At 38.4% G+C, this 12,380-nt stretch overlaps 1 protein-coding gene across 8 annotated transcripts in view; it reads left to right on the forward strand.

Annotated features, from left to right (window-relative positions):
* The window catches only part of LOC135204289 (paired box protein Pax-5-like), a 225,951-nt gene that overhangs the window by 145,453 nt on the left and 68,118 nt on the right, over positions 1–12,380 (forward strand). The gene's annotated exons all lie outside the window — the stretch shown is intronic.

Below are 12,380 nucleotides of genomic sequence, written 5' to 3' on the forward strand. Positions count from 1 at the left end.
TATCCAACATGCAACCATATATATATATATAAGGCCTTGTCAAGGCAGCAGTATTTCCTACATCATGATTGCATCTGGAAAGTAAAACGCCTTTTAATCCCGAGTGATTCTCAAAAGGAAGCGAATGGATAAAGGAAAGAAAAATTGAAGGAAAAAAGAAGAAGAGGAAGAAGAAGGGGATTCCGTATTATCCCCACAATAGTCGGTGTCATCGCGGGGAAGTTTAAGCCTTCAGCTTTTTCGGCGAGTAGGAACCGTTCCATGGACGAATTCCTCCTTTTAGAGCCATTGAAATATGCGAACATCTGGATAAATGATGCTTTCCGCAGTCGGCGGGGGAGGAAGGGGGTTAGGGAGGTGGTAGTAGTAGGTATAACACCACAAAGACAGCGGTGAAAATCCGACGGACGGAGTTTACAAATTCTGGGGCGGCTGTGTGAGATGACAAGTTGACGTCGGGTAGCAGGAAGCCATGTCTCGCCCCTGACCACCCTTCAAAGTCTGAGTGTATCCGCGGGGGAAAGTAGTGCGGGCCTTTTTAAGCCGTAACCCGCGCAGAGGGAGCAGAGAGAGAGAGAGAGAGAGAGAGAGAGAGAGAGGGAGACAGAGAGAGCCTCCGACGGGAAGACAACATTATGGCCTGTATTCTGGAAGGCGATAGATGCCGTTCTTCTCGCGCCCCTCCGCGGGGCGGTAAATTGAGCCTTGCTTCTTGGATGAATTGGGAGGAAATTCCTTTTTCCATGGGGCCTTTGACGAGTTGAGGAGGAGGAGGAGGAGGAGGAGGAGGAGTGTGTTGGTGGTAGGGGGAGGGGTAGTGAAACAAGTCGATAATTCGTCGGCGCTGGTGGTGGTGGTGGGTAAATTCATGAAATCGACCGTCTATGGATATAATCTGATGACGAGTGATCTTGTTTTTCTATCATTTCCGGCCGAATGTCGGATGCTGTTGTGTATACTTGCGGGACGGGATGATTTTAAAGTCGTGAATTTGAGCGGAGTGTGTGTGTGTGTGTGTGTGTGTGCATCCCACCAGCCACCAACTCCGTCTAAACAACTAACCAAAAAGGGGGGGCGGGCTGCTACCACCACCAACACCAACCACCAACCACCACTGAAAAGTAAAGCCCAGCCAAAAAAAAAAAAAAAAAAAAAAATTGCAGCCCTTCGATATTTTTGTGTCAGATTTTTGCTTTTTAGGGTGAAAAACACGACTCCGAATCTCCCCGGGTAAAAAAAAAAAATGGAGAGAGAATAAAATATTTCATACCGTACGCAATATTTTTATTTACAATGCATATTGCTCTCGCGGAATGAACTTTTAAAAACCGATGTTTTTGAAGCCTTTGTTATTTTTTATTGGTTCCATCATTCTCACATATCAACTAATTCGCCACAGTGAAAAAGTCATCCAGTCGTCACGCGGCCTGCACCAGACCCTCGCCCCCTGTATTAGCTTAATCGAAAACACTCCATCAAAATATACCCTCGAATACCGGATTCCACCTCTCTCTCTCTCTCTCTCTCTCTCTCTCTCTCTCTCTCTCTCTCTCTCTCTCTCGCCTGTATTCTATCTTGCGTCGTGTATGCAGAGCTTCATCTGATTTCTGTTTTATATTTGTGTGTGTATTTTTGTTTCATCCTTTCTCTCTCTCTCTCTCTCTCTCTCTCTCTCTCTCCTGTATTCTATCTTGCATCTGTATGCAGAGTTTTCATCTGATTTCTGTCTTATATTTGTGTGTGTGCTTTTGCTTCATTCTCTCTCTCTCTCTCTCTCTCTCTCTCTCTCTCTCTCTCTCTCTCTCTCTCTCTCTCTCTGTATATATATATATATATTATATATATATATATATATATATATATATATATATATATATATATATATATATATATGGTGTTTTATGTAATAATTATTTACTTATTTACTGTGTGAAGACTTAGCTAGTGTTGCCAAATCACTTATTTGTTATCTATCCTTTTTGCATCCAAGCTCGGAAATCATCTCTTTTTCCATTTTTCGAAATCATCAATTTTTTTCATTTATTCGAAATCGTCTATTTTTTTCATTTTTCCGAAATCATCTCTTTTTAAATTTTCAGAAGGATTTTTTTTTCACATTTTATCGTGTCATCTCTCATTAAAAAAAAAAAAAAAAAAACTCATTTTTCCGAAATAATTTTTTTCTCTTTTTAAATTTTCAAGACGGATTTTTTTAAATTTTTATCGTGCATATTCATTTAAAAAAAACACTTTTTCATTTTTCCGAGATAATTTTTTTCATTTTTTTCCGAAATCATCACTTTTTCATTTTTTTCCGAAATCATCTTTTTTATTGTTATTATTTTACCGAAATAAATACCATTTTATTTTTTTGAAATCACATTTTTTCATTTTTCTGCAATCACATTTTTTCATTTTTCCGAAATCACCAATTTTTCATTTATCCGAAATCATTTTTTAAATCATTTTTTGTCTCTTATCTCTCTTCCACACATTTCTTTCCCTATCTGTCTCTTCCCTCTTTTATCGTATTAAGTTCTTACCACTCACTCATGCCTCCCTCGGCCTACGCAGATGACTTAATGAAAAAGGAATAAAAGAAGGGAAAATGGAAAAAAAGAAGAGGAAATGAATAAAGGAATGAAGAAGGAAAAAAGAAGGGAAAGTGAAAAAAAATAAGGAGAAATGAACGAAGGGAATGAATAAAGGAATGAAGAAGGAAAAAAGAAGGGAAAGTGGAAAAAAATAAGGAGAAATGAACGAAGGAATGAAAAAGGGGAAATGAATAAAGAAATGAAAAAGGAAAATGGGAAAAAAGAAGGCGAAGGAATAAAGGGAGAAAATTAAAAGGATAAAAGAAGCCATAACAAAATAAAGGAAAAAAGAAAGAAAAGAGAAAAATTAAAAAGAATGGAAAGAAAAAAAAGAAAAATGCATACCAAAAGAAGGGAAAAGGGGGAAATAATAAGATGGGAAAGAAGAAAAAAACGAAAATAGGCGACTGGGAAGAAAACAAAGAAAAATGCTTCACGAAAGAAGGGAAAAAAGAAGAAGGAAGGAAAGAAGAAGAAGAAGAAGGGGAAAAAAAGCCATAACAAACCGAATCTTTCGGCTGGGGATCGGCACATGACAACATAATGGCATTCTAATGGAAAACAGAGCCAAGTATAACCATAACAAAACTGGCCAATCTCATAACAACAAACCTCTCTCTCTCTCTCCCCTCTCTCCTCTCTCCCCCTCTCCATCTCCCTCTCCCCCTCTCTCTCTCTCTTTTCTCTCTCTCTCCTTCCCCTCGATCGGGCTCTGCGGTGATGCTCACTTGTTTCCCCTCGGGTGTGTGCGATTGATTCGAGGTTTGAATCCTCTGACTTAGGATTGATGATCTGTTACCGGGGATGATTGTCAGCGATATGGGATTCAGTGTTCTTTTCTCTCTCTCTCTCTCTCTCTCTCTCTCTCTCTCTCTCTCTCTCTCTCAAATGTTTCCTTGATTATTATTATTTCGTCTCCGAGAGCATAAACTCAGCAATATGTATGGGGATTCAGTGTTCTCCTCTCTCTCTCTCTCTCTCTCTCTTCTTCTCTCTTCCTACTCTCTCATCTCTCTCTCTCTCTCAATGCTAGCTTTCCCACCCCGTTGGATTGATTTTTCTCACTTGGGAACACGAATCCTTGGACGGTCTTTTGACAACAATCGAAATCTCAGACATAATGCGTGTCTCGTATACGTCAAGATGCAAGAATGACATGGCGTGTCCTGTGTTTATGTATATATATATATATATATATAATATATATATATATATATATATATATAATATATATATATATATATATAGATATATATATATATATATAGAAATCGTCTTTATTTGCAATATGGAAGTTTCCACAATATATATTTCAAGTCGACGTTCCGCTCCATTCAAAAAAAAAAAAGAAGAAGAAGTTTGCATTGATTATTATCTTTCGCGGTTTATAACTAAGACCTTAATGCAATATCTATTGCTCCCCTGATGGTAGGACTGGCTTTTTAAAATGATTATTAACGCCCCCCACCCCCGCCCCTCCCCCGAATTATGACAGGAATGGTCTTTAATAAGATTACATTCAAAGCTGCTCTTGAGTTGGCGTAAGTAGCCATATTTTCAAAAGAGGCAAGAGTGCCTTTTCTGAATTATAGAGTTTATTGGTCCACTCTGTGGAACACGAGATGAGGAAGCTTACTAATAAGATTATATTGAAAGCTAGAATTGGCGTAAGTAGCCATATTTATAAAGAGACCAGCGAGGTTACCGAGTTAAAGATTCCAATTTTCCCATTCTGTAGCAGAAGTCGATATTCTTTGATAGATGAGGTTATGCCAATTTAGAATCATTTCAACTGATGTCAAAGGCTTAGCCAAATTTTTAAATAGACCAGGGTTAGTTGGGGGGGAGGGTGTGAATTAAGAGTTTAATTACTCCATTCTGTAGCAGAAGATGGCATTTTTGAACTAGATGAGGTTATGCCATTCGTGGGAGAATCATACAGATATTATTTATGAATCATAAGAATCAAATTACATCAAAAGCTAGAATTTGTTTTTTTTTTATTGGGGGGTGGGGGTGGGGGGCAGGGGGCACTGAATTAAGAGTCCAATTGGTCCATTCTATAGCAGAAGACGAGGTTATGCCATTCATGAGAATCATTAGAATCATTCCAAACTGGTGACAAAGGGCGGTGTTTGAAGCCATCCCCTGTGGCTCTTGAGGGGGGGGGGGGGAGGGGGGAGGCGTCGCCTGTGTGGCACCGGGAGGAATAATCCCCCCGAATTAAAGTGTCACCCTTCGTGCCCTTCCTACCCTTTGACCTCATCGGGGATGTCAGCTTGGGACGTCACCGATGACTTATTTAACGTAGTATAAGGTTATTATTAGAGTTTCTGGTGGCTGCGGGAGGAGAGAGGCAGAGAGAGAGAGATAGAGAGAGAGAGAGAGAGAGAGGAAAGAGAGAGAGAGAGAGAGAGAGAGAGAGAGAAAGTATTACTGTATTAAAGCCATCTCCCTGATAGGTATAGCTGGAATGAAAAGAGAGGGCCCTGAAATGCTGATTATGTTGTTTCTACCTTTTTTTTTTAAATCAAGTACTCTGAAATAAAAAATAAAAATAAAAAGAACAAGGCCTTTAAACAAAGACAAGGACTTTCATTCCGCGTTACGTACCATTATGTAAAAGATTAAACCCGAACCCCTATTTTTTTTTATGGAACAATTAAACAAGTGTTTTGTCGCCGGTTAGTGACCGTAGAGAAATTTTCGCATTTTCAATTTCTTTTTTTTTTTTTTTTTTTTTTTTAGTGGAATGTAAATGAGTGGCCATAACAGCATATGTGCAGATCGGACACCATATCAGAATTGGGTAGTCAGCCCTAACATTTTGTTATTATATTGCGATTTGCATTGAGATTGGGTTCCACCAAAACACCATCTGGTGACGCGTAATTCTCGATTCAAGCTCTCTCTCTCTCTCTCTCTCTCTCTCTCTCTCTCTCTCTCTCCCCACACGCTCATATGTACACACAGAATTGTCAGTTTCGACTCGCTCTCTCTCTCCTCTCTCATACACACAGAGTGGTCAGTTCTCTCTCTCTCTCATATGTCACACAGAATATCAGTCAGCTTCCTCTCTCTCTCTCTCTCTCTCCTCTCTCTCTCTCTCTCTCTCTCCGACTGGCCAATTTGGATTCGTTGATGTCTTCTTCTTTTCCAATGGATTCCCACGCGACTAATCTTAGTCATTTGTTGGAGCAAATTGATGGGGATTGATGACGTTGCCGTCATATGTGGGGTTAGTCAGATTCATGGAGCAGGGGGGCGGGGGAGGGGGGTGGGTGGTAGGTGGTGGGCGGGAGCGGTGCTCCGAACGAAATTTCGATTCGTTGGGTCTTGGGTCTCTTTCTCTCTCTCTCTTTCTGTCTCTCTCTCTGCCAATTTGAGGTTTTTAATATAATTCTGTTTTCTTCTTTGGTTATGATAATATTTTAGATAATTAGAAAGAAAACCCTTTATTTTTATATCTTTTTTTTTTATATGATATATTTTAGAAAAACAACCTATGTTCCTATGATATATTTTATTATGTATTTTAGATAGAGAAAACTATTTCATATCACTTTTTTTTTGCAATTTTTGGGGTCATTTTATGCGTTTTGATATATATATATATATATATTTAATATAATAATATATATTATAGATATATCATATATATATATTATATATATATATATGTGTGTGTGTGTGTGTGTGTGTGTGTGTGTGATATAATATATATATATATATAATGAGTGTTTTAAATATATGGCATATATTAATTTATGCATTTAATGGCCGTTCCATTTATTTGACCTCTGAGGTTTTTTGGCAATTTTGGGGGGAATTTTATGGTTTTTTTAATATTCTTATATTATTAAAAGTTGGAACAGATGCTTTATTACTCCAAATATTGATTGATAACCCAATTTCATCCCTGCATCATTTTCTCCTCCAAGTTACGTTAAATTGAATCGAGATTTATAGTCTATATAACCTCAGCTTACAAAAGACCCTAACTGTTCAGTCATTTCGGAAACCACACTACTCTTGGACTCGTGAGACTTCACTGATCATTTTGACATCCCCGTCTTGATGTCCCTCATCGTTTTGACATTTTTTTTAATTTTTATTTTGAAATCGCTGTCTTGATGTCCCTCATCATTCTGACATCATCATTTTGACATCCCAGTCTTGATATCCCTTATCATTTTGACGTTCCTCATCATTTTGACACCTTCCGTTATTTTGACATCATTATTTTGATATCCCTCATCATTTTGACACTTCATTATCTCTACATCCCTCATTATTGATACCTTTCATTATTTTGACATCCTTCATTATTTTGACGTCATTATTTTGACATCCCTCATCATCTTGACATCTTTCATCACTTTGATATCCCTCGTCATTTTGACATCCCTCGTCATCTCATCACTTTGACATCGCTCATCATTTTGGCCATTAGACAAATCGCGAAAAAACATCCCTCGCAGCTCCATCACCCAATTGTCTGATTATGGCCCTCCATATGCAAATTATCCCCCCTCCGAGAGTGATCTTTTAGTGAGAGATGGTGGCGGGATGCTGGGAGTTAATATCACGGGACGTAATGTAACGTAATAGAGAGAGAGGGAGAGAGAGAGAGAGAGAGAGAGAGAGAGAGATTCACTGAACGTAAAGGAGCTATTGGACATCTTTTTGTTTTTTTTTCATTATAGAGAGAGAGAGAGAGAGAGAGAGAGAGAGAGAGAGAGAGAGAGAGAGAGAGAATCACTGAACGTAGAGTAGTTTATTCGACAATTTTTTTCATTTGAGAGAGAGAGAGAGAGAGAGAGAGAGAGAGAGAGAGAGAGAGAGAGAGAGAGAGAGGTAGGTTCACTGAACGTAAAAAGTAGTTATTCGACATCTTTTAGTTTTTTTTTTCTGTCATTATCGAGAAAGCGAGAATCACTGAACGTAGAGTAGTTTATTCGACTTTTTTTCATTAGAGAGAGAGAGAAGAGAGAGAGAGAGAGAGAGAGAAGAGAGAGAGAGAGAGATAGAGATAGAGAGGTGGAGGTGGTATCATGGGACGTAATGTAATTATATTGGACGTCTTTTTTTCATCATCGTGACAGAGAGAGAGAGAGAGAGAGAGAGAGAGTAAACTTGGAAAAATAATAGTCTTTCAGGTCTATTTATCATACGGCTTATTGATGAGGCCTTCGTCTGTGATCTCCGATGAGGTAAAAGAAACCTCTGTCCATCTATTTTTTACCCTTTTTTCGTCTATTTTTTTCACTGACTTCTCTTCATTTTCTTGTCTTCGTTTCTTCCCCATCTCTCTCTCTCTCTCTCTTTCCTCTTCAGCACACCTCGCAAAGTCATTTTCCTCTCTCCATCTGCTTCCTTTTTTTTTCTTCTACCCTCTCTTTATTTTCTCTATTTCTGTCTTCTTTCCTTCCCTCTCCATCTGTCTCTTAACTTTCGGCACAAACCGCAGAATCGGTCTATTATTATTATTATTACTTCGCATTTATCTTCATTGTCTTCGTCTCTCAAACGACTATTTTAACACTCTTTGCATTGGCGCTGTCGTCGTTTCTGGTATTTCTAAAAAAAAAAAAAAAAAAAAAAAAATCAGGCGTTTGGGTGGTCGCGTGTCTGTGATTTTTTAAATAAATAGATATCTGTATTTTATGATTTTTTAAAGTAAATAGATATCTGTATTTTATGATTTTTTAAGTAAATAGATATCTGTATTTTATGATTTTTTAAAGTAAATAGATATCTGTAATTTATGATTTTTTTAAGTAAATAGATATCTGTATTTTATGATTTTTTAATAAGTAGATATCTGGAATTTATGAATTTTTTAGTAAATAAATATCGGGAATTTATGAACTTTTAAATGAATAGATATCTGTAACTCAACGATACAGGCGGTATCTTACGACGGTACAGTTACTTCTGAAATGTATACAATGTATTTGCTGTGGTAGATGTTTCCATAAATTATTGTATGTTATGATATATATATATATATGTATATAAATATATATATATATATATATATATACATATATATATATATATATATATGTGTGTGTTTGTGTGTATGTGTGTGTGTCCTTACGTGCACCGTTTATCAGGCGATTACCATACCACACACCAAAAGCACATTCTCACTATCTCCCTGTACCTATCATTAACCAGTAAAGAATAAAAAATAAAAATAAAGAAAATCCTCCCGAAATTAGAACAAAAACAATATATATATATATATATATATATATATATATATATATATATATATATATATATATATAAACGAGTTGAATAAATTAAAATATAATTGACTTCCTGCTCCTCCTTCTCAGAGGTTAAGTTGACGTTCTGCTCTCGAGAGAAATGATGTCGCTTTTCTGTAATAATTTCTGGGGACATAAACCTTCGTTACGTGAGGTTAGAACGACAGTGTGAGTGCCATTAGCGATAAACGAAGTGGGTGTTAGAATGACAATGTTTTGGGAAAGGGGCGGGGGGTGGGGTGGGTAGGGTGAACTGATTTATGGCCCGGCAGCGATGCCATCTGAGTGCGAGAAGTATGCGCCAAGCGTTGGCCGCTAGTTCCTGCGGTAGTTGAGGGTGCATCTTTTTTTTTTTATGTCAAGCATATATTATTATTATCATTATTATCTCTCTCTCTCTCTCTCTCTCTCTCTCTCTCTCTCTCTCTCTCTTTCCTTGTAGGGGCTTTAGTGTATGATTATATGAACACGTTTGAAAACACTTGGGAAACGTATGAATTTTTAAATATATTATTCTCTCTCTCTCTCTCTCTCTCTCTCTCTCTCTTACTCACACACACGCACACACACACACACACACACACACACACACACACACACACACCTTGTTTGTAAGTCCGTTTGTGTATAACTATATGCATGCGTTTGAAAGCGATTCTGAAGACTTCTTGTGAATTTAATTGCAACATATGAAGTAATACTTATCGAATCTGGAAGCAAAAAATAAATAGATAAATAAAGTATGTGCGAACGCAGATGTCTAAAATTGTTTTTTTTTTTTTTGCATTTGAAAAGGAAACTTTATTTTTCTATTTTTCATTTCTCTTAGAGAACAGCGAAAGGAGAATCTTTTGAATATTGGAGCAATAATTCAAAGGAAGTCATGTGATTAGACATTAAAATTGCGATATCGAAGAAGACATATGTACTATGTTGCCAGCAGCAGATCTGTCAGTGTTATGAAAAAATTATAATGAGTCGTAGAAAAAAGATAGGCGGACAGACATGGTGTGAGGGCTGGTGGAATGGGTGGTGGGGAGGGGGGATGGAAGAATACGTGAATATTAAAGTGATCAGTAAATAGTTTCCAACCTTAACCTCTCTCTTTTTATTACGTTAAGCATCGACATCTTAACTTTACGCCACTGGTATAATCCACTCTGATGCTTAACTGGCTTCAACGTAAACGAACATAATCCTTAAATGTGCTTTCTGTAAAATAAATAAATAAATAGATAAAAAAGGGTAATTTGCCTATGAGCAATCACAGATATTTCAAAATCACGTTTTCTGCAATAAAAAAAAAAAAGGCTACTTAGCGTATGAACAATCACCGATCTTTCATTATTACGTTTTCTGCAAAAAAAAAAAAAAAAAAATACCACTAGCGTATGAACAACCCCAGATTTTTTCGTTCATCATTTTCGTTTTCTGCAAAAAAAAAAAAAAAAAAAAAAACTACTTAGCGTATGAACAATCACAGATCTTTCAAAATCACTTAGCCGTTTGTGACCAAACAACCTGATGATCATCAACGCCTGGCTATTTAAGATGGCGGCGATGTTCATGAAGAACGTTGACGGAAACAAAGCACACACAAAAAATAAATTTACAAAAAAATGTAAAAAATTAAAAAAAATTAAGAAACATTCAACTTGCTCCTTGTCTTACAGGGGCAGGACACCTTCAGGTCTCTTGTGAGTAAGAGAACGTTTCTCTGGCATGATATTATTATTATTATTATTATTATTATTATTATTATTATTATTATTATTATTATTATTATTATTACTTAATTTGACTAACGTTCCTCGTAGTTAATGTTTTTCATTGCTTCTTCGTGTGATTGGCATAGTTTAAAAGGCATATACTTAAAAAAAAGTTTTTTATGTTAACGCACACTCAAAGTGCTTACCCAACTTACCAAACTCTCTCTCCCTCTCTCTCTCTCTCTCTCTCTCTCTCTCTCTCTCTCTCTCTCTCTCTCTCTCTCTCCCCGAGCACCGAGCAACAGCATCTGCAATTGTTTACTTATGCTTCCTAGATGAGATTAGCGCTTTTGTCCCGTCGCGATCTTTCTGATCTGTCTGTTAAGCTTAGACCTTTTTCCTCTTCTCCTCCTCCTCCTCGTCTGTTCTTCATTAGTCTTCCCCGGCTCGTTCGGTACTGAAGTCATTTCCTCTCCTCCTCGGCCTCCGTATTAGATATTTGATTTCTTACAATAAGCTCCTTTCTTTTCAACTCCTCCTCCTCCTCCTCCTCCTCCTCCTCGGAAGGCGTCCGCTGACACGAAAATATATCATGGTAACTTACAGAATTTGCCATCATGTTACGCTTCGGACTGTGCCATATGTGAGCCTCTGGGCGGTTCCTGTGAAGATGAGTTCGCTGTGAGGTCTTTGTTGGGTAGGTGGGCGTGTGGGTATAGGGTATTTGGTAAGAGGGGTGGGGAGTGGGGGTGAGAATCTCCTAATACCATCGTCGCTGTTGTTTTCTCTTTCCTCTCTGTGCGTCTTTTTAGCGTTCCTAGCAGGTAATTAAGGGATGGTGCGGTCCTCTGTTTCCGCACCAAAAACGCAAGCTATAGCTTCTCTCATTTTGGTAAAAAGGGGGAAAAAAGGGGGGGCCTGTGAGTGGGTGGGGGTGGGGTAGGGGGCGGGGTAGGAGTGGAGGGGGGGGAGCCTCTGCTTCTGTACCACAAACGAAAGCTACAGCTTCTCTGTACTTGAAAGGAAAAAACCTGCCAGCACATTGGGCGTCCTTCTGGGGGACATTCTTGGGTCGTGTCTGGTCACGCTTCGTCAACATTTAGCCGTCGGTGTTGTCGTTCCGTTTTTTCCCTTCTCTCTCTCTCTCTCTCTCTCTCTCTCTCTCTCTCTCTCTCTCTCTCTCCTTTTAATTATCCCAACCCGCACGCGTTTACATGTATCCATACCTAGAAAGATAGCAAGACTTGTGTTTTCATATTACGCCATCGTATGTCGCTAGTGTCTCCTTTTTTTCTTTTGTGCTTGCCTGGGAATCAGATTATTGTTGTTTTCGCGTTGTGCATGAAGCTGTGTGGTGTTGATGTGTTGTTGTTGTTATTGCTGCTGCTGCTGTTGTTGTTCCAACGAAAGCACCGGATAGCGAGGCTTGTAATTGTCGGTTGTGATTGTGAGATGCGGTTGTTAAAAGGCGCTGAACTTGAACCTCTGAGATACCGCTCGCAAGAGCGGCTCGTTTATAACCTTGCTACGCTGAGGCGCATTGGCTGAACAACAGTACGTACACACACACACACACTCACACACACACACACACACACTCTCTCTATCTCTCTCTCTCTCTCTCTCTCTCATATGTGACCCATAACCTTGCGAAATAACTCAGGAAAGACAGCCGATAACGAATTGTCAGCAGGCCAGGAAGAGACAAGAAAGCTTGTGGGAGGTGAGGAGGATGAGGAGGGGGTGGGGGGTAGGGGTGGGTGGTAACCAGAGGGGAAAACAGACCCCGAGTGACAGAC

Source organism: Macrobrachium nipponense, chromosome 44, assembly GCF_015104395.2.
Source record: "Macrobrachium nipponense isolate FS-2020 chromosome 44, ASM1510439v2, whole genome shotgun sequence".
In the NCBI taxonomy this organism is placed as follows: domain Eukaryota; kingdom Metazoa; phylum Arthropoda; class Malacostraca; order Decapoda; family Palaemonidae; genus Macrobrachium; species Macrobrachium nipponense.